Consider the following 19,585-nt stretch of genomic DNA (forward strand, 5'->3'; position numbering starts at 1 on the left):
GAGGTAACTGGGTAAGGGGTCAGGAGCTTCGTATTTGGAGGGGTTGTGTGTTTTCTTTCAGTGTCCTGCGCCATGTTTGCTTTTCAGTGTTCTACACGGTTTTTATTATTATCATTATTTTATTTATTTACTAATAGTTTTGCTGTGTTGCCCAGGCTGGTCTTGAACTCCTGGCCTCAATCGATCCTCCTGCCTTGGCCTCCCAAAGTGTTGGGATCACAGGTGAGAGCCACCACACCTAGTCTCTATACAGTTTACGTATGTCCAGATAAGTGGATTTACAGATTATGCTATCTAGATATAATTTTTCCTAACTCTCCAAAGTGGACAAGGGGCTTAACCAGATTCTTGTGAATGAGCAAGATTACAGTTACAAATAATCCTAGTGCTTCACATACAAAAGAGTATTACAGGTACAAACTCTTATGGTTCGGTGAGAATCCAGTGTTGAGAAGGAGTCAGCTGGCCAAGGGGTGAAAAAAATCACCACTAATCAAGAGAAGCTCATGCCATAAAGAGCATATTTTGAAGACACATGTTTGGAAATGTTTTGATCTTTAATAACTTTGTTTCTAATAAAGGTATGTGAACCATCTTTAAAAATAAAACAAAACGGGCCGGGTGCGGCGGCTCATGCCTATAATCCCAGCACTTTGGGGAGCCGAGGTGGGTGGATCACGAGGTCAGGAGATCGAGACCATCCTGGCTAACACAGTGAAACCCAGTCTCTACTAAAACTACAAAAAATTAGCCAGACATGGTGGCAGGCGCCTGTAGTCCCAGCTACTCGGAAAGCTGAGGCGGGAGAATCGCTTGAACTGGGAGGCAGAGGTTGCAGTGAGCCGAGATCGTGCCACTGCACTCCAGCCTGGGCGACAGAGCAAGACTCTGTCTCAGAAAACGAAACAAAACCAAAAAAACTGTAAGACTATAAAGCTATACTTTTATAAATACAGACTCAAAAGTTCTTAACAACATAGTAGAAAACCAAACACAGCAACATACAATAAGGATTATATGGTAGCACCCCCTCCTTGCCTGTAGGGGGATGGAGGATGGGTGGGCTCATCTCCCAAAAAAGTTAAAAAAAAAATTTAATAACCAAGTAGGATTTATCCCAATAATAGAAGGATGTTTTAATATGAAAATCAACTAATATACTATATCAATAGAATAACAGACAAAAGCCGTAGAGTCATCTCAGCAGATGCAAAAAAAAGCATTTGAAAAAAATCCTAATATTCTTTCATGATAAAAGACTGAAGCTAGGAATAGAAGGGAGCTTCCCTCTACCTGATAAAGGATGTTTATGAAAAGGACGTTTCCTGTCCTTTTATTTTTAACTCTGCCATGCTGTATGATTAAGAGTGTTTCTTGGCTGGGCGTGGTGGCTCACGCCTGTAATCCCAGCACTTTGGGAGGCGGAGGCAGGCAAATCACAAGGTCAGGAGTTCGAGACCAGCCTGGCCAACATGGTGAAACCCCATCTCTACTAAAAATACAAAAAAATTAGCCCGGTGTGGTGGCCTGCGCCTGTAGTCCCAGCTACTCATGAGGCTAAGGCAGGAGAATTGCTTGAACCCGGGAGGCGGAGGTTGCAGTGTGCCGAGATCGCGCCATTGCACTTCAGCTCTGGGCAACAGAGCAAGACTCCGTCTCAGGAAAAAAAAAAAAAAAAAAAAGAGTGTCTCTTAAGCACAGCTAGGTTTTTGGTTTGTTTTTTTTTTAATCTCATAAAATCTCTGCTTTTTTTTCCTTTTATTGTGATACATAACATTTCCCATTTTAACCATTTTCAGGTATACAAATCAGTGGCATTTAGTACGTTCACATTGTGCAATGACCGCCAGAACTTGATCTCTGCTTCTCTGGCAATTTAGTTCATTTACGTTTATTATAGTTATTTACATATATATGATGGTTATTTATATATGTGTCTACATAATTAGTTTTTATCAAGATGGGGTCTTGCCCTGTTGCCCAGGATGGTCTCGAACTCCTGGGCTCGAGTAACCCTTCTGCCTGGGCCTCCTAAAGTGCTGGGATTACAGGCGTGAGCCACTGCGCCCAGCCTATTGTGGTTATCAATGTATTTATTCTTACCATTTTATGGTATCTTATGCTTTCTGTTTATCCTCTTTATTTTAAATTTTGTAATAGTTTTATTGAGGTGTAAATGACATACAATAACTGCACTTGTTTAAAGTTTTTTTTTTTTTTTTTTTTTTTGAGACAGAGTCTTGCACTGTCACCCAGGCTGGAGTGCAGTGGCACAATCTCGGCTCACTGCAAGCTCCACCTCCCAGGTTCACACCATTCTCCTGCCTCAGCCTCCTGAGTAGCTGGGACTACAGCCACCCGCCACCACGCCTGGCTAATTTTTTGTACTTTTAGTAGAGACAGGGTTTCACCATGTTAGCCAGGATGGTCTCGATCTCCTGACCTCGTGATCCACCCGCCTCGGCCTTCCACTAAGTGCTGGGATTACAGGCATGAGCCACCGCACCCGGCCTTAAAGTTAAATTTAATAAGTTGTGACATATGTTTACACCCATAGAACTCACCACAATCAAAACATAATATCCTAAAAATTTCACACCTAAACATTTCCACCTTCCCCTTTGTAATACTTCTCCCTGCCTCAGTTTCCTCACCCTATCCCTCATACTAATTTGCTTTCTGTCACTAGGTAAGTTAGCATTTTCTAGAATTTTATGTAAATGGAATTAACGGTATATAATTTGGAGGGGGTAGTTTCTTTCATCATAATTATTTTGAAATTCATTCTGTCTTCTAAAGATTGGGCATCTCTAATTCCAAAGTCTGAAACTTCTGGAGCACCATAAGTGGACAATTCCACATCTGACCTCATGTGACAGGTTGCAGTCAAAACTTTGTTTCATGCACAAAATTATTTAAAATACTATGTAAAATTGCCATCAGGCTGTTTGTATAAGGTGTAGATGAAACACACAAATTTCATAGTTAGACTTGGAGCCCTTCCCAAGATACCTCATTATATATATGCAATTATTTGAAATTTGAAACACTTCTGGTTCTAAGCATTTCAGATAAGGGATATTCAGCCTGTATTTTATTTTTCTTTTATTTGTGTGTTTTTTGTTTTTGTTTTTGAGAAGGAGTCTCACTGTGTTGCCCTGGCTGGAATGCAGTGGTGCAATCCTGGCCCACTGCAACCTCTGCCTCCTGGGTTCAAGTGATTCTCAGGCCTCAGCCTCCTGGGTAGCTGGGACTACACGTGAGCACCACCATGCCCAGCTAATTTTTATATTTTTAGTAGAGATGAGGTTTCAGCATGTTGGCCAGGCTGGTCTTGAACTCCTGACCTTAGATGATTCGCTCGCCTCAGCCTCCCAGAGTACTGGGATTACAGGCATGAGCCACCACACCTAGCCTACATGTATTTTCTCATCCTCTTTTTTTTCCCCCCTGTTTCTAGTTATATATATTTTCTTATTATTCATTTTGTTTTTCTCTGCTGGTTTGGGAGTTAGACATGCTATGCTTTTAGAGGTTATCCTTGAATTTTTTTTTTTTTTTTTTTGAGACACTAGCCTGTTGCCGAGGCTAGAGTGCAGTGGCGCGATCTCGGCTCACTGCAAGCTACGCCTCCCGGGTTCACGCCATTCTCCTGCCTCAGCCTCCTGAGTAGCTGGGACTACAGGCACCTGCCACCATGCCCAGCTCAATTTTTTTGTATTTTTAGTAGAGACGGGGTTTCACTGTGTTAGCCAGGATGGTCTCGATCTCCTGACCTCGTGATCTGCCCACCTCAGCCTCCCAAAGTGCTGGAATTACAGGCGTGAACCACCGCACCCAGCCAAATTTTTTTTTGTTAACCTGTAAACTAACTTGTATACCTAATCAGAAAAATCTAAAATTAGTTGAATCAATGTTCTGAGGAAAACCCTTGAGAAAATAAAGTTAGAATTTCAAGTGTCAGAATCTTTTTGACATTGAGAGTTTGTGGCTTTGTAGTGTAGAAGAATAATTCACAGACACTATTTCACTTGTATAACAAGGGAGACAGATTTTCAGATTAATTTCCAACCGAGCAAAAGCAGGATTTATATAGGAGAAAGAGGAACAAGGAGAGAGGGCAAAACCACAGAACAGTGGATTCTGTTTGCCCGTTTTTCTGTGTAAACTCTGATATTAACTCTCCTTGAGTATGCCACCCAGGGTTGGTGGATGCTCTAGAAAACACGATAGGCCCTCTGCCAGTAAGGGTTTTCAGCAACTCCAGATTCAGCCAGTCTAAATATACCCTTTCCGTCATCAGCATTTCTCAGCCTTCATCTTTTGGTCAAAACAAGCTTGTAAAGGAGTGGGTTTATTCTCATGAACTTCAGCCTCTTTTATGTGGGATAAGGCCATCTGTTGTCTTATGGTGATCTGAAGGTATTAGGGGGGAGTTCATCTATACCTGATGTCATGACTGACCTGTGAACTCTTTTTCTTTTTTTCTTTTTTCTTTTTTTTTAGATGGAGTCTTGCTCTGTTGCCCAGGCTGGAGTGCAGTGGTGCAATCTCAGCTCACTGCAACCTCCACCTCCCTGGTTCAAGCAGTTCTCCTCAGCCTCCCAAGTAGCTGGGATTACAGGCACGTGCCACCATGCCTGGCTAATTTTTTGTATTTTTAGTAGAGACAGGGTTTCGCCATGTTAGCCAGGATGGTCTCGATCTCCTTATCTCGTGATTGCCTGCCTCGGCTTCCCAAAGTGCTGGGATTACAAGCGTGAGCCACTGCGCCCAGCGACCTGTGAACTCTTACAGAGCTGCTGTCTACTTCTAAGAGTTACCTGATTCTGGAGGCGTTTTTTTGTTTTTGTTTTTGTTTTTTAAGTGAACCCCAGGATCTCTAGTGAGACTGAATGTCCGAGTTAGGATCCTAAGCAAGGGTATACATCTAGGGCTTTCCATCAGTAGTTGTGGTTGGGAAGGCATGGGAAAATGGTGTGGTCCTCTGCAGTGTAGTTAGGCCTGACTTCCGTTGGTGTCTCTCAATAATGAGTTTTTAGTCTCTTAACTATGTATTAAGTAGAGGTAATACTCGTTTAGAAATGTTGCTTTTATCTGTTGATTATATAGCTGAGGATATAAACATTTGTTATCTGATAATTTCTACCAAGATATGAATATACCAGAGTATAATCTGTCATAGGAGAGGTCAAGCCAAGTCTTAGGTCTTTCAGTTAGAATTTCATACAATAGTACATTTCCCTTTTGAGGTGTGTATCATACTATCTTTAGTGCTAGAAGTAATACTTTAGCCAAGGAAGTTTAAGTTCTTTTGAAGCATTCATTTTTAAAAATAGCTTTAGTTCTTCTGATCTCAGAGCTATACAGATGGTTTGGACCAAGAGGTTTTAGTTTAATGAACATGCTTTGCATATTTGCAAAGGATTTTACCTATAAAGTGAGTCATCATTAGAGTCTTGCAGTGGTACGGGGGAAAGATCCATAAGCTTTTGTTGTTGTTGTTGTTGTTTTTAATAGAGACGGGCTTTTTACCTTGTCACCCAGACTGGTCTCAAACTCCTGGGCTCAAGCAATATGCCCACCTCGGCCTCCCAAAGTGCTGGGGTTACAGGCTTGAGCCACCATGCTTGGCCAGTCCATACACTTCTGTTGAGAGTTATGGCATTGGTCTTCTGGCAAGGGAAGACTTAATTTAACTGGTAAACTTATAGACTATTCCAAAAACATATTCAAACCTTTTAAGCAGTGAAAATGAAATTTATTTATAAATGTTCAAATGGTAGATTATGGTAATTACATATGAGTTTTCAAAAATGTTGAGTCTTTCTGGAAAGATTTATTCTTCAGTATCTGTGCAAAGTTTGAAGTAATTTGTCTTTGCCATTTGGTTTGTATTTTGTTACATAAATACATACTCAAGTCTGGAGATGGTTTCAGGCAACATCCAGTAGCCTAAGACCATTTCAAGGTAGCTGGTGATCTTTTTCTGTTTTGTGGGGACCTTTTTTGTAATGAACATTTTTTTAAAATTCAGAATTTAGATTAATCGGTTGTCAAGAGAGGAGAGAAAGGGATAAAACAGTTTAGGAATAGTAAAAAAGAAAAAAATGTTTTTATATATTTGGGGGAACTGATTCATTGATTAGTTGGTCAGTCTGGAGAAAGCAGCTGGTATCAAAGAAAATAAGTTGTTTGTGGATTCTTTGGAAAACTGTAGATGTTAGCTTTGTAGCAAAATGACAGGTTGGTTTTTTTTTGTTTTGTTTTGTTTTGTTTTGTTTTTTTGGAGACTGAGTCTTGCTCTGTCACCCCGGCTTAAGTGCAGTGGCATGATTGTGGCTCACTGCAGCCTTCTCTGCCTCCCAAGTTTGAGTGATTCTCGTGCCTCAGCCTCCTAAGTAGCTGGGACTACAGGCGTGCACCACCATGCCTGGCTAATTTTTGTACTTTTAGTAGAGATGGGGTTCCACCATGTTGCCTAGGCTGGTCTTGGATTCCTGACATCAAGTGATCTACCATGCCTAGCTGACAGGTTGTTTCTATTAATATGTCTACAGTGGCCTGGTTAGTACTCTGTCTTATTAGAGATGGCTATGGTTATGGTTCACTGTGCCCTCTAGGTCATTGTTGTAGAGCATAACTTGGACCCAGGAGCTGCTGGAGGAAAAGCGGAAGTTGATGGGAGGAAGAAGCCTTAGAGGTGGGGAGGGGCTGATCTGTCATCTTCTCCCATGTCTGTCGGCAGGGCACCCACCACAGATGAGGACAAGAAGGCAGCCGAGAAGAAACGGGAGGACGAAGCTAAGAAGCAGCACGACAGGAAATCCAAGCGCCTGGCTGAGGAGGAGGAGGACAATGAAGGCGGGGAGTGGGAAAGGGTCCGGGGCGGAGTGCCGTTGGTTAAGGTGAGGGTTTCAGAGGTAAAATGAATTGGGGAACAGTTTGGGAGGACATAAAGGTCCCCTTGTGGGGAAAAGGCAAGGACAGTTTCCCGCTGGCATGCACATGACGGGATATGTACTGATACAGGAGAAGCCAAAAATGTTTGCCAAGGGAACTGAGATCACCCATGCTGTTGTTATCTAGAAACTGAATGAGATCCTACAGGCACGAGGCCAGAAGGGAACTGATCGGTAAGATTCGTGGGCCTGGGCAGTGGGATTGCAGGGTGGCAGAGGGTGGAGGTTGGGGGAAGGGATTGTTGGAAGGGTCTGTGTGTGGCTGTAGTAGAGGGAATTGTATGCTTGGGGCATCCCCGTCCATTATCTGCTGTTTACTCTTCTTGTGACTTAAAACCAATCACTTAATGTTTTGGGTCTGTTTTCCCATCTATACAATGAGATAATGTTCTCCTCTTTTTTTTTTTTTTTGTTTGAGATGGAGTCTCATTGTTGCCCAGGCTGGAGTGCACTGGCACGATCTCGGCTCACTGCAACCTTTTTGCCTTCTGGGTTCAACCGATTCTCCTGCCTCAGCCTCCTGAGTAGCTGGGATTACAGGAACCCGCCACCATCCCTGGCTGATTTTGTACTTTTAGTAGAGATGGGGTTTCACCATGTCTCGAACTCCTGACTTCAAGTGATCCGCCTGCCTCAGCCTCCCAAAGTGCTGGGATTACAGGCATGAGCTACCACACATGGCTTTTTTTTTTTTAAGATTAAAAAAGTAAGAGTGTTTACCTTCTTTAGTTATTAGGTAACAGAGGATGGTGGTAGGTGTGAAGCATTTCACAGCATTCCAGGATGGTTGGGATTATTGTTGCTTCTGTTTGGAATTTATAAAGGAGAAGCAGGGATATGGGTGATGAGGAGGGCGTGTTATCTGAAGAGGGCATGCTGGGAGAGACTTTGCGATTTGTCTCCAAAGCCTCACCCAGCTCTCTGGCCCTCTAGTGCTGCCCAGATTGAGCTGCTGCAACTGCTGGTTCAGATTGCAGCAGAAAACAACCTGGGAGAGGGCGTCATTGTCAAGATCAAGTTCAATATCATCGCCTCTCTCTATGACTACAACCCCAACCTGGCAACCTACATGAAGGTGAGAGCAGTGAAGAGGCTCATCTCAGGGCATCGCTGGTGGGTTGGGGGAAGAAGGTACCTAGCATCTTAAGACTCAGGGGCTATGGAGGCAGTCTTGGTGGTGGAAGGCCCCATGATTCCTGCTGAAGGGGGAGGCATCCGCTTACTCTACCTTCACACCTCTGACTCTGATGTGGCCTGAAATCTTGGCAGCCAGAGATGTGGGGGAAGTGCCTGGACTGCATCAATGAGCTGATGGATATCCTGTTTGCAAATCCCAACATTTTTGTTGGAGAGAATATTCTGGAAGAGAGTGAGAACCTGCACAACGCTGACCAGGTAAAGGGAGGAGTTGGCAGGATAACTGGAGGTGTGTATTTTATGCTTTGGGAAGGCTCAGTGGGACCCGAGGGTTGAGGTTTGAGACTGAGATCTGGGCTAATTTGTTGACTCCTCCTTCGCCTTCCTTTTCAGCCACTGCGTGTCCGTGGCTGCATCCTAACTCTGGTGGAATGAATGGATGAAGAATTTACCAAAATAATGCAAAATACTGACCCTCACTCCCAAGGTGAGCCTGAGCAAGCGTGGGCTTTGCTGAGAGGAAAATTGTGGGGAATATTACTAGGTTTAGAGCTTTGTGAGGATTATACTAAGTCAGAGTGCTTGAAAAGCCAGCCTTTCAACTTACCTAGCGTTCACACGGAAGGGCCTGATGAGATGCTGGCTCCCAGTCCCATCGTTTCTGATTCCATAGGTCTGAGTGGGGCCTGAGAACCTGCACCTCTAGCCTGCTCCCAGGTTGCTGGTCTCAGGGCTATACTTTGAGAACCTTTGGGGTAAGGCATCTATTCACTTCTCTTGTTTAGCTTGGATGAGAGGCATTGGGGTGTGAAAGTGCAGCATAGTTTACTCAGTAAAAGTGTGAATGTGCCCATCAAGTCAAGGGTGTAGTGATTAACAAGGCAGCCAAAAGCTTACCTTTTGTGCTGGATGGAGAAAGGCAGTTTGAAAAATAATAGTAGTAAGATATGGCCGGGCGTGGTGGCTCACGTCTGTAATTCCAGCTCTTTGGGAGGCTGAAGCAGGCGGATCCCGAGGTCAGGAGATCGAGACCATCCTGGCTAACACGGTGAAACCCCATCTCTACTAAAAATACACACACACACACACACAAAAAATTAGGCGTGGTGCTGGGCACCTATAGTCCCAGCTACTCGGGAGGCTGAGGCAGGAGAATGGCATGAACCCAGGAGGCGGAACTTGCAGTGAGCCGAGATCACACCCCTGCACTCCAGCCTGGGCGACAGAGCAAGACTCCATCTCAAAAAAAAAAAAAAAGTATGATATTAAGATAATTCTGGGCCAGGTGCAGTGGCTCACGCCTGTAATCCTAGCACTTTGGGAGGCCGAGGTGGGTGAATCACCTGAGGTCAGGAGTTTGAGACCAGCCTGGCCAATGTGGCAAAACCCTGGCTCTACTCAAATACAAAAATTAACCAGGCATGGTGGCAGGTGCCTGTAAATCCCAGCTATGTGGGAGGCTGAGGCAGGAGAATCCCTTGAGCCCAGCGGGCCAGAGGTTGCAATGAGCTGAGATCACACCACTGCACTCCAGCCTGGGCGAAAGAGTGAAACTCCATCTCAAAAAATAATAATAATAATTCTAGATGATATAAAGTTCAGAGTTAAACTAGGGCCCTGTGGTAAGAAGTGGCTGGAGGGGTGGCTGCTGTAGCTAACAGCTGGAGAAAGCACCCTTAAGTAGGGACCACCTGAGGTGAGATCCAATGAGGAGGAGTTAGGGGAAGAATCAGCTGAAGACAGCGCCTGACAGGAGGAGCAGAGAGCAAGCTTCATGTTCCAGGAGTAAAAAGGCCAGTGGGACTCCAGCACAGGAAGCCAGAGGGAGAATCGTGGGAGACCAGGCAAGGGCCAGGCCTGGCAGACCCTTATTGGCAGAGGTTGGCAGTTGGGATTTTTTTCCTAAGCTGTGGGACTGGAAGGTTCTGGGTCCTGGGAGTGGGAGATGGCCTTTCTGGGGCACACTGACTAGACTTTTCTGACGGGTGCAGAAGAGGGACGGGTTGATTGGAATGAGTGGGAACAGATGGGAAAGCCTGGCTGCCCAGCTGAGACAAGGGTGGGTGCTCTCCCTGCCAGAGTACATGGAGCACTTGAAGGATGAGGCCCAGGTGTGTGCCATCATCGAGCGTGTGCAGCGCTACCTGGAGGAGAAGGGCACTACCGAGGAGGTCTGCCGCATCTACCTGCTGCGCATCCTGCACACCTACTACAAGTTTGATTACAAGGCCCATCAGCGGCAGCTGACCCCGCCTGAGGGCTCCTCAAAGGTGAGCACGTGGCAGTCATGGCAGAGGGGAATGGGTGTGTCCACCTGTCCTCCACTTCTGTCAGGACTTGACAGCAAATCTGTTACTCTCTAGACTTCCGCAGGTGGCGCAGGGAGGGAAACTGAGGTATTAGAATGAGACTGGATAGAGTCTCATCTTTAGTTGCTAGAGCCTGTGCCTTTTAAAGCTGGATCTCCTTTGCAAATAACCTCCCTTCCTCCCCAGTCTGAGCAAGACCAGGCAGAAAATGAGGGCGAGGACTCGGCTGTGTTGATGGAGAGACTGTGCAAGTACATCTACGCCAAGGACCGCACAGACCGGATCCGCACATGCGCCATCCTCTGCCACATCTACCACCATGCTCTGCACTCCCGCTGGTACCAGGCCCGCGACCTCATGCTCATGAGCCACTTGCAGGACAACTTTCAGCATGCAGACCCGCCAGTGCAGGTAGGATGGGGAGGCCTTGGAGGTGAAGGAGTTGCCAGGCCCCTGGCCTCTTGGCAAACTGGCTTAACCAGAACAGCCACCTGTCTGGCTGGTGCAAATTTAAGTAGACACTTGGTCTTTCCCAGTTGCCAGCATCCTGCAGTCCTCCTGCATGTAAACACATAATTTCGTGTCAAAAAAAAAAAATTATCCAGGCTTGGTAGTGCTTAAGCCCAAGAGGCAGAGGTTCCAGTGAGCCGAGGTTGTGCCACTGCACTCCAGCCTGGGTAATGGAGCAAGACTGTTCAAAAAAAAAAAAAAAAGCTGTGTCTGGAAGTGTAGATCATGTAAAAGTATATTTGAGGCAACTAGGAAATGTTTATGTGTAGAGCACCTGGTGAACCTGTCTGGGGGTAATGCTGGTTTTTAAACAGCCCTCCTGTTTGTGTTTTTATTTTATGGTATGAACATATCACTGTGTCTGTTTTCCTCTTGGCGGACACCCAGTTTATTTCCAGTTTTTGGCTCTAATGTATGAAGCTGCTGTGAACATTCTTGTAAGAAACTCAAAAGTGGTTATACCATTTTACACTCCTGCTAGTGTTTGGGAGTTCCTTGTCAACTTTTGGTGGTGTTGGTCTTTTTTTGAGAGGGAGTCTCGCTCTGTCGCCAAGGCTGGAGTGCAGTGGTGCAATCTTGGCTCACTGCAACTGCCACCTCCCAGGATCAAGCAATTCTACCTCAGCCTCCCGTGTAGCTGGGATTACAGGTGCCCGCCACCACTTCCGACTAATTTTTGTAATTTAGTAGAGATAGGGTTTCACCATGTTGGCCAGGCTGGTCTCAAACTCCTGACCTCAAGTGATCTGCCTGCCTCAGCCTCCCAAAGTGCTGAGATTACAGGAGTGAGCCATCATGCCGGTGGTGGTATTGGTCTTTTAAACTTTTTTTTGTTTTTGTTTTTTGAGGCAGGGTCTTGCACTGTCACCTAGACTGAGTGTAGTGGCATGATCATGGCCCGCAGTAGCCTCAAATTCCCAGGTTCAAGTGATCCTCCCACCTCAGCCTCCATAGTAGCTGGGACTACAGGCATGTGCCACCATAGCTGGGACTACAGGCATGTGCCACCATGCCTGGCTAATTTTTTATTTTTTGTAGAGACAGGGTCTCACTATGTTGCTCAGGCTGGTCTCAAAGATCTTTTAGGGGTGTGTGTGTGTGTGTGTGTGTGTGTCTCTCTTTTAGGGGGTGCGTGTGTATCTTTTAGGGGTTGTGTGTGTGTGTATCTTTTAGGGTGTGTGTGTGTGTGTATCTTTTAGGGTGTGTGTGTGTGTGTGTATCTTTTAGGGTGTGTGTGTGTGTGTGTGTGTGTGTGTGTGTGTGTGTGTTTTGAGACAGAGTCTCGCTCTGTTGCCCAGGCTGGAGTGCAGTGGTGCAATCTTGGCTCACTACAACCTCCATCTCCCAGGTTCAAGCCATTCTCCTCCCTCACCATCCCATGTAGCTGGGATTATAGGCACGTGCCACCACACCAGGCTAATTTTTGTATATTTAATAGAGACAAGATTTCACTATGTTGGCCAGGCTGGTCTTGAACCTCAGGTGACCCACCCACCTCAGCCTCCCAAAGTGCTGGGATTACAGGCGTGAGCCACCGCAACCGGCCACTCAAAGGTCTTTTAAATTTTAGTTGGTTGTCTAATGGTATCTCATTGTGGTGTTAGTTTGCATTTCCCTGGTGACTATTGATATTGGCTACTTTTTTACTTTTTTATGTTTATTGGCCATTTATCTTTCATGAAATAATAAATATCTAGTCAGTTCTTGCCCATTTAAAACAATTGGATTGTTCACTTTATTGAGTTGTAGGAGTGCCTTATCTATCCTGGATAGCTAGTCCTGTGTCAGAATTTTTTTTTTTTTTTTTTTTTTTTTGGAGACGGAGTCTCGCTCTGTTGGCAGGCTGGAGTGCAGTGGTGCGATCTTGATGACTCACTACAACCTCTGCTTCCCAGGTTCAGGCAATTCTCCTGCCTCAGCCTCCCGAGTAGCTGGGACTACAGGCGCCCACCACCATGCCCAGCTAATTTTTTTTATTTTTTAGTATCCGTGTTGGCCAGGATGGTCTCGATCTCTTGACCTCATGATCCGCCCGCCTCACCCTCCCAAAGTGCAGGGATTACAGGCATGAGCCACTGCGCCCGGCCCAGTTTTTTCTTTTATAGTAATTATTTTCTGTATCCTGTCTCAAAAACCTTTGCCTAACTGAAATTCGTGAAGACTTTTTAAATTTCTCTCTTTTTTTTTTTTTGTAAGTTGCTATGGGTGTTAGCTTTTACATTTAGTCTTATAGTTGGTCTAGGTTTGATTTTTGCATCTGGTGAGGTTGGGATCAGGGTTTCTTTTTCCTCCATATGGATACCTAGTTGTTCTAGCATCATTTGTAGAAAAGACTTCCTTTCCCCTATTGTATTGCTTTGGTGTCTTTGTGGAAAACAATATGAAAAACCACATTACCTATAAGAGTAGGTGTTTTTCAGGTCATTCCCTCTGTCCCATTCATTTACCTTTTTGTCTGTCCTTATGCAAGTCCCATACTATCTTCATTGCTGTGCAACATAGCAAAACCCTGTCTCTACAAAAAATACAGAAACTAGTCAGGCATAGTGGTGCACGCCTGTAGTCCCACCTACTCAGGAGGCTGAGGTAGGAGGATTGCTTGAGCTCAGGAGGTCGAGGCTGCAGGAGCCACGATCATGCCACTGCACTCTAGCCTGGGCAACAGAGCAAGACTGTCTCAAAAAGAAAAGAAATACCCGGTTACTTCTCCTTCATTCTATTCATATAATGAATAACTATGAGTTCATTATTGTGTGTTTTTTGTTTTTTGAAAAAGGGTGTCACTCTGTCACCCAAGCTGGAGTGCAGTGGCACGATCTTGGCTCACTGCAATCTCTGCCTCCCAGCCTCAAGCAATTCTCCTGCCTCAGCCTCTCGAGTAGCTGGGATTACAGGTGCACATCACCACTACCCGGCTAACTTTTGTATTTTTAGTAGAGACGGGGTTTCACCATGTTGGGCAGGCTGCTCTTGAACTCCTGACCCCACGATCCACCCACCTCGGCCTCCCAAAGTGCTGGGATTACAGGCATGAGCCACCACGCCCAGCCGAGTTCATTACATTTTTATACCAACCTTTTATTCCTGAAGTATATCCAGTTTGGTCATGTATATTGTCTCTTTTATATTATATATTGCTGGATTCTGTCGCTAACATTTTTAAGGCTTTTTGCATGTAAGCTTATGACTGGTATTGATCTCCACATTTTTGTTGTTATGACTACACTTAGCCTTTTCCCCCAAGATTTGTACCACTTACCATCTCCCCTGTCTTAATTAGTGCCAAGTCCCTCTTCCCAGTTGCTTAGACCAGAAACCTTGGAGTCATTCTTGATTCGAACTTTTCCCTCATATACTGTATCTGATTCCCCAGCCATTCCTGTTCACAGTCCATTATGAGAACACTTCTGTCACTTCTGCTTGTACCCTCTGCTCTAAGCCACCATCATCTGCCTTTGTGTCCCTTCAGTCCCTTTGTTCTGTTCATAATACAGATTAACCCTGTTCAGTTATGTCAGATCATATTACCTGTTTGCTCAAAACCTTCCCATGGTTTCTTGTCTTAAAACTCATAACAAGGCCAGGCATGGTGGCTCACACTTGTAATCCCAGCACTTCGGGAGGCCGAGGCGGGTGGATCACGAGGTCAAGAGATCGAGACCATCCTGGCTAACACGGTGAAACCCTGTCTCTACTAAAAATACAAAAAATTAGCCGGGCGTGGTGGCGGGTGCCTGTAGTCCCAGCTACTCGGAGAGGCTGAGGCAGGAGAATGGCATGATCCCGGGAGGCAGAGCTTGCAATGAGCCAAGATCACGCCACTGCACTCCAGCCTGGGTGACAGAGTGAGACTCCATCTCCAAAAAAAAAAAAAAAAAAACTCATAAATGGCTGGTGCTCGCCCATCCCCCAGCTTGTGGTGGCATCTTTTCCCAGCCCTAGCTGTGTCGCGCCCCTTGTTTCTTGAATATGCCTGGCCCGGTTCTTCCACAGGATCACTGCGTTTATTTTTCCTTTTTATAGGATATTCTTTCCCCAGATGCCTGCATGACTTGCTCTCTCTTTAGGTCTTTATTCAAACATTCTTTCCCAATGAGGCCTTCTGTAGTTATATGAACATTTGAGCCTCCACCACTGCGCAGACTGCCTTCCTGGCTCCGTCCTCTGCTTTATTTTTCTTCTCAGCATGAGTCACCATCCTCATAGTGCAGCTCTCTTGCCCACCACACCCCACCCCTAGACATAAGCTCCCTGCAGACTGGGGACTTGTCTATTTTGCTCTCCCTCCCCAGCCTAGTGCTCAGCACATAGTAGGCACTTGAAGTAGATTTGTTTAGTTTTGTTTTTGTTTTTTATCTTTAGCGATGGGGTATCTCCATGTTGCTCAGGCCCATCTTGAACCCCTGGGCTCAAGTGATCCTCCCACCTTAGCCTCCCAAAGTGCTGGGATTACAGGTGTGAGCCACTGCACCCGGCTTAGTTATGGAATAAATGAAGACTTGTCTTGCAGCTGTCATCTCTGAGTGCATTATGACCCTTTGCCCCCAGATCCTTTACAACCGCACCATGGTGCAGCTGGGCATCTGTGCCTTCCGCCAAGGCCTGACCAAGGACGCACACAACGCCCTGCTGGACATCCAGTCGAGTGGCCGAGCCAAGGAGCTTCTGGGCCAGGGCCTGCTGCTGCGCAGCCTGCAGGAGCGCAACCAGGAGCAGGAGAAGGTGGAGCGGCGCCGTCAGGTCCCCTTCCACCTGCACATCAACCTGGAGCTGCTGGAGTGTGTCTACCTGGTGTCTGCCATGCTCCTGGAGATCCCCTACATGGCCGCCCATGAGAGCGATGCCCGCCGACGCATGATCAGCAAGCAGTTCCACCACCAGCTGCGCATGGGCGAGCGACAGCCCCTGCTGGGTGAGTGTGGAGCTCCAGGGTTCAGCAGGCTGCCTCGCTCCCTGATTACACATAAGGATTAAGAGAAGTGAAGGGAGTAACTCTCCCACCACTCGACTCCATCTGATTTAATGACAACTCCTCTGCCTGGCACTGTGCTAAGTGTTTTACAAATAATTATTTAATCTGCATTAGTAATAACCCTATGCCGGTAGGTACTAGTAATACCCTTTTTCCCAGTGGAGAAACTGAGGCACAGAGAAGTTAAGTGACTTGCCCGAGTTTAATGCAGCTCATGTGTACCTCTGATCTTTCTTTCCCTTTTCTTCCCTTCATGTACATTATATTCCAGCCAAACCAACTATCATAGAGCCTTATCGTTCAAGAGGCTAACGTTGATTCCTTTGGCCCCTTTTGAAAGACAGATCCTGCAGGGTTGCAGTGAGTGGTGACTCACTGGAAAGGAATTGAGCTGCGCCCTTCCTGTGACATTGGCCCACAGGAGGGCTTGACGAGTGAGCTGAGCCCAGTGTCCACAGCCACATCCCCCTACAGATTTGTCCTCTCCTGGTCATGTATATGTTTGGGCTAAAGGGCAAGTTCCCTTAGGCACATTTTGTTTGGCTTATGTAGTGAGATTTACTTTGTGGGGAAATTTCCCATGAAAATCGGAATTTTCATGTCTTAGAATATTGGCAATCTGTCGCTCCTGGCCCTGCCTTCCTGCAGAGCTAGCCTTGGCTGGAGCTGAAGTAGCAGCGATGGGAAAGGGCTGTCTGCTTCTCCACAGTCCCTGCCTCTCAATTTCTCCCTACAGTGGTTCCAAAAGCCAGTTTCCATCAGCCCTGCACTGTTGTTCGGCCTATAGAGAAATATTCTTTGAGCTCCTAAACTTGCCTTTTTCTTTCTTTTTTTTTTCTTTTTTTTTTTTTTGAGACGGAGCCTCACTGTTGCCCAGACTGGAGTGCAGTGGCGCAGTCTCAGCTCACTGCAACCTCCACCTCCTGGGTTCAAGTGATTCTGCTGCCTCAGCCTCTCGAGTAGCTGAGACTACAGGCCCCCGCCACCATGTCCAGCTAATTTTTTGTATTTTTAGTAGAGATGGGGTTTCTTCATGTTGGCCAGGCTGGTCTCGAATTCCTGACCTCAGGTGGCCCGCCCACCTCGGCTTCCCAAAGTGCTGGGATTACAGGTGTGAGCCACCGCGCCCAGACCAACCTTGCCTTTTGCAAGTGTTAATATGGTTAAAATGGAGGTTCATCCAGGAGGGCTGTGTGCCTCTCCTTACACTCTTACACTTAGCCCCGCTCCTATGGTTCCATTTGGACCTGATCCCCGTTCGCATTGAGCTTGCCGTTCTTGCTGTGGAGTCTGCGTGTTTGTGTTTCACTGTCTGCCACCCATTTCTAGCCGTAGAACTTTTGCACTTTGTCTACCCTGAATTCCAGTTACTATGGCGTACCATGTCTTACCTTCCTGGCTTGTCTTAGGATTGTATTTGGGGGCCTGAGTTCATAATTAATATATAAACTTGTGATTTTAGAGATAATTTTGACCGGGGCTAAGTTTTTTAAGGAAAAGAAGTGAGCTGCTTGGAAGAATAATAAGCTGGCAACAGTGTAATTGATGCATGGGAATGGCACCATTCATGAAGGTGATGTGAGTGAGGAAGGGTTGGTAAATTCCATTCCAGTTGAGCTGGAAGAGGTGGTTTTGTTTTGTTTTGTTTTGTTTTTTGAGACAGAGTCTCACTCTGTAGCCCAGGCTGGAGTGCAGTGGCAAGATCTCAGCTCACTGCAAATTCTGCCTCCCGGGTTCAAGCAATTTTCCTGCCTCAGCCTCCCGAGTAGTTGGGATTACAGGCGTGTGCCACTATGCCTGGCTAATTTTTGTATTTTTAGTAGAGACGAGGTTTTGCCATGCTGGCCAGGCTGGTCTCCAACTCCTGACCTCAGATGATCCGCCTCCCAAAGTGCTGGGATTATTACAGGTGTGAGCCACCACGCCTGGCTGGAAGAGGTGTTTTTAGGTCAAGGAAGCTTACGAGAATCTGATGAAAGCCATGGGCCTTTTTCCTAGGAAGAATGTACATGAGGACATGTGCACAATTTGTCAACATTTTTGAGGGTTTCGGCAGTCCCCTGAAGTGCATCTATAGACTGATTGAGTTCAAACATTTGTGCAGATGGAGTGGCTTGGGCGACTACGTGGCTGTTTGGTGGAGAGGCGGGGAGAGTCTCTAGTATGGTTTGCTCCTCCAGCCTCTGTTCCTCCTTAAAGAGTGCTAATGGAACTTGTCCCAAGTTCCCTAGGCCCTGCCTCATTCCCACCGTTTCAGGTCCCCCTGAGTCCATGCGGGAACATGTGGTCGCTGCCTCCAAGGCCATGAAGATGGGTGACTGGAAGGCCTGTCACAGTTTTATCATCAATGAGAAGATGAATGGGAAAGTGTGGGACCTTTTCCCCGAGGCTGACAAAGTCCGCACCATGCTGGTTAGGTGAGCAGACAGAGAGGCCATGATGGGTCGGGGAAGAAGAGACTGGTTGGTCCCCTTCCCTGAGGCCCTGTTGTGTCTTCTGTCCCCTCTTCCCACAGGAAGATCCAGGAAGAGTCACTGAGGACCTACCTCTTCACCTACAGCAGTGTCTATGACTCCATCAGGTAGGCGGGGCCCTGGGGACACAGAAGGGCCCCAGCCTTGTGGGCAAGTGTCCTGACTGCCCCTGCCCTCTGCCTTCTTTCTTCCCAGCATGGAGACGCTGTCAGACATGTTTGAGCTGGATCTGCCCACTGTGCACTCCATCATCAGCAAAATGATCATTAATGAGGAGCTGATGGTAGGGGCCGGGGTGGGAAGCGGGCAGGTGGAGCCATGGAGGGATTGGAGCGGAGGGGCCTGATCTGTGTCGTGTCCCCTCCTCTGACTTGGCGCCTGTCAGGCCTCCCTGGACCAGCCAACACAGACAGTGTTGATGCACTGCACTGAGCCCACTGCCCAGCAGAACCTGGCTCTGCAGCTGGCCGAGAAGCTGGGCAGCCTGGTGGAGAACAACGAACGGGTGTTTGACCACAAGCAGGGCACCTACGGGGGCTACTTCCGAGGTGAGTACTTCGGCTCCTCTCCTTGCCCAGCTCCTGGTGCCCTCACCGCCTCTCACCTGGCATTCCCTGCCCTTCCTTCCCATCTCTCTCCTACAGACCAGAAGGACGGCTACCGCAAAAACGAGGGCTACATGCGCCGCGGTGGCTACTGCCAGCAGCAGTCTCAGACAGCGTACTGAGCTCTCCACTCTGTTTCCCGCCTAGGCCATCCAACCTTGAAGTCCTAAACCACACCTCAGTCACTAAAGGTCTGTTTAAAGTTGTTCTGGTTGATTGCTTGTTGCCACAAAGGTGTGTTGAGCCCATTCATTTGCTGATTATATTTCTGAGCTGCTACCACATGACAGACACAAGGCTCAGATGAAGAGGTGAATTGAACACGTTCCTGACCTCAAAGAGCCTGCTGCTTTTTGACATTTAACAGAAAATTATAGTAACATAAGTTATAATGGGTGTTTTAAAAGGCCAGTCGCAGTGGCTCATGCCTGTAATCCCAGCACTTTAGGAGGCCCAGGTGGGCAGATCACAAGGTTGGGAGTTTCAGACCAGCCTGGCCAACATAGTGAAACCCCCTCTCTACTAAAAATACAAAAATTAGCCGGGCATGGAGGCACATGCCTGTAGTCCCAGCCGCTTGGGAGGCTGAGGCAGGAGAATCGCTTGAACCCATGAG

General features: G+C 46.7%; 1 pseudogene; it reads left to right on the forward strand.

Moving 5' to 3' along the window:
• The first annotated feature begins 6,719 nt into the window (after positions 1 to 6,719).
• Positions 6,720 to 19,174, forward strand: LOC112206031 (eukaryotic translation initiation factor 3 subunit C-like; annotated as a pseudogene).
• Positions 19,175 to 19,585: the final 411 nt, after the last annotated feature.

The sequence above is a fragment of the Pan troglodytes genome, chromosome 19 (assembly GCF_028858775.2).
Source record: "Pan troglodytes isolate AG18354 chromosome 19, NHGRI_mPanTro3-v2.0_pri, whole genome shotgun sequence".
Classification (NCBI taxonomy): Eukaryota; Metazoa; Chordata; class Mammalia; order Primates; family Hominidae; genus Pan; species Pan troglodytes.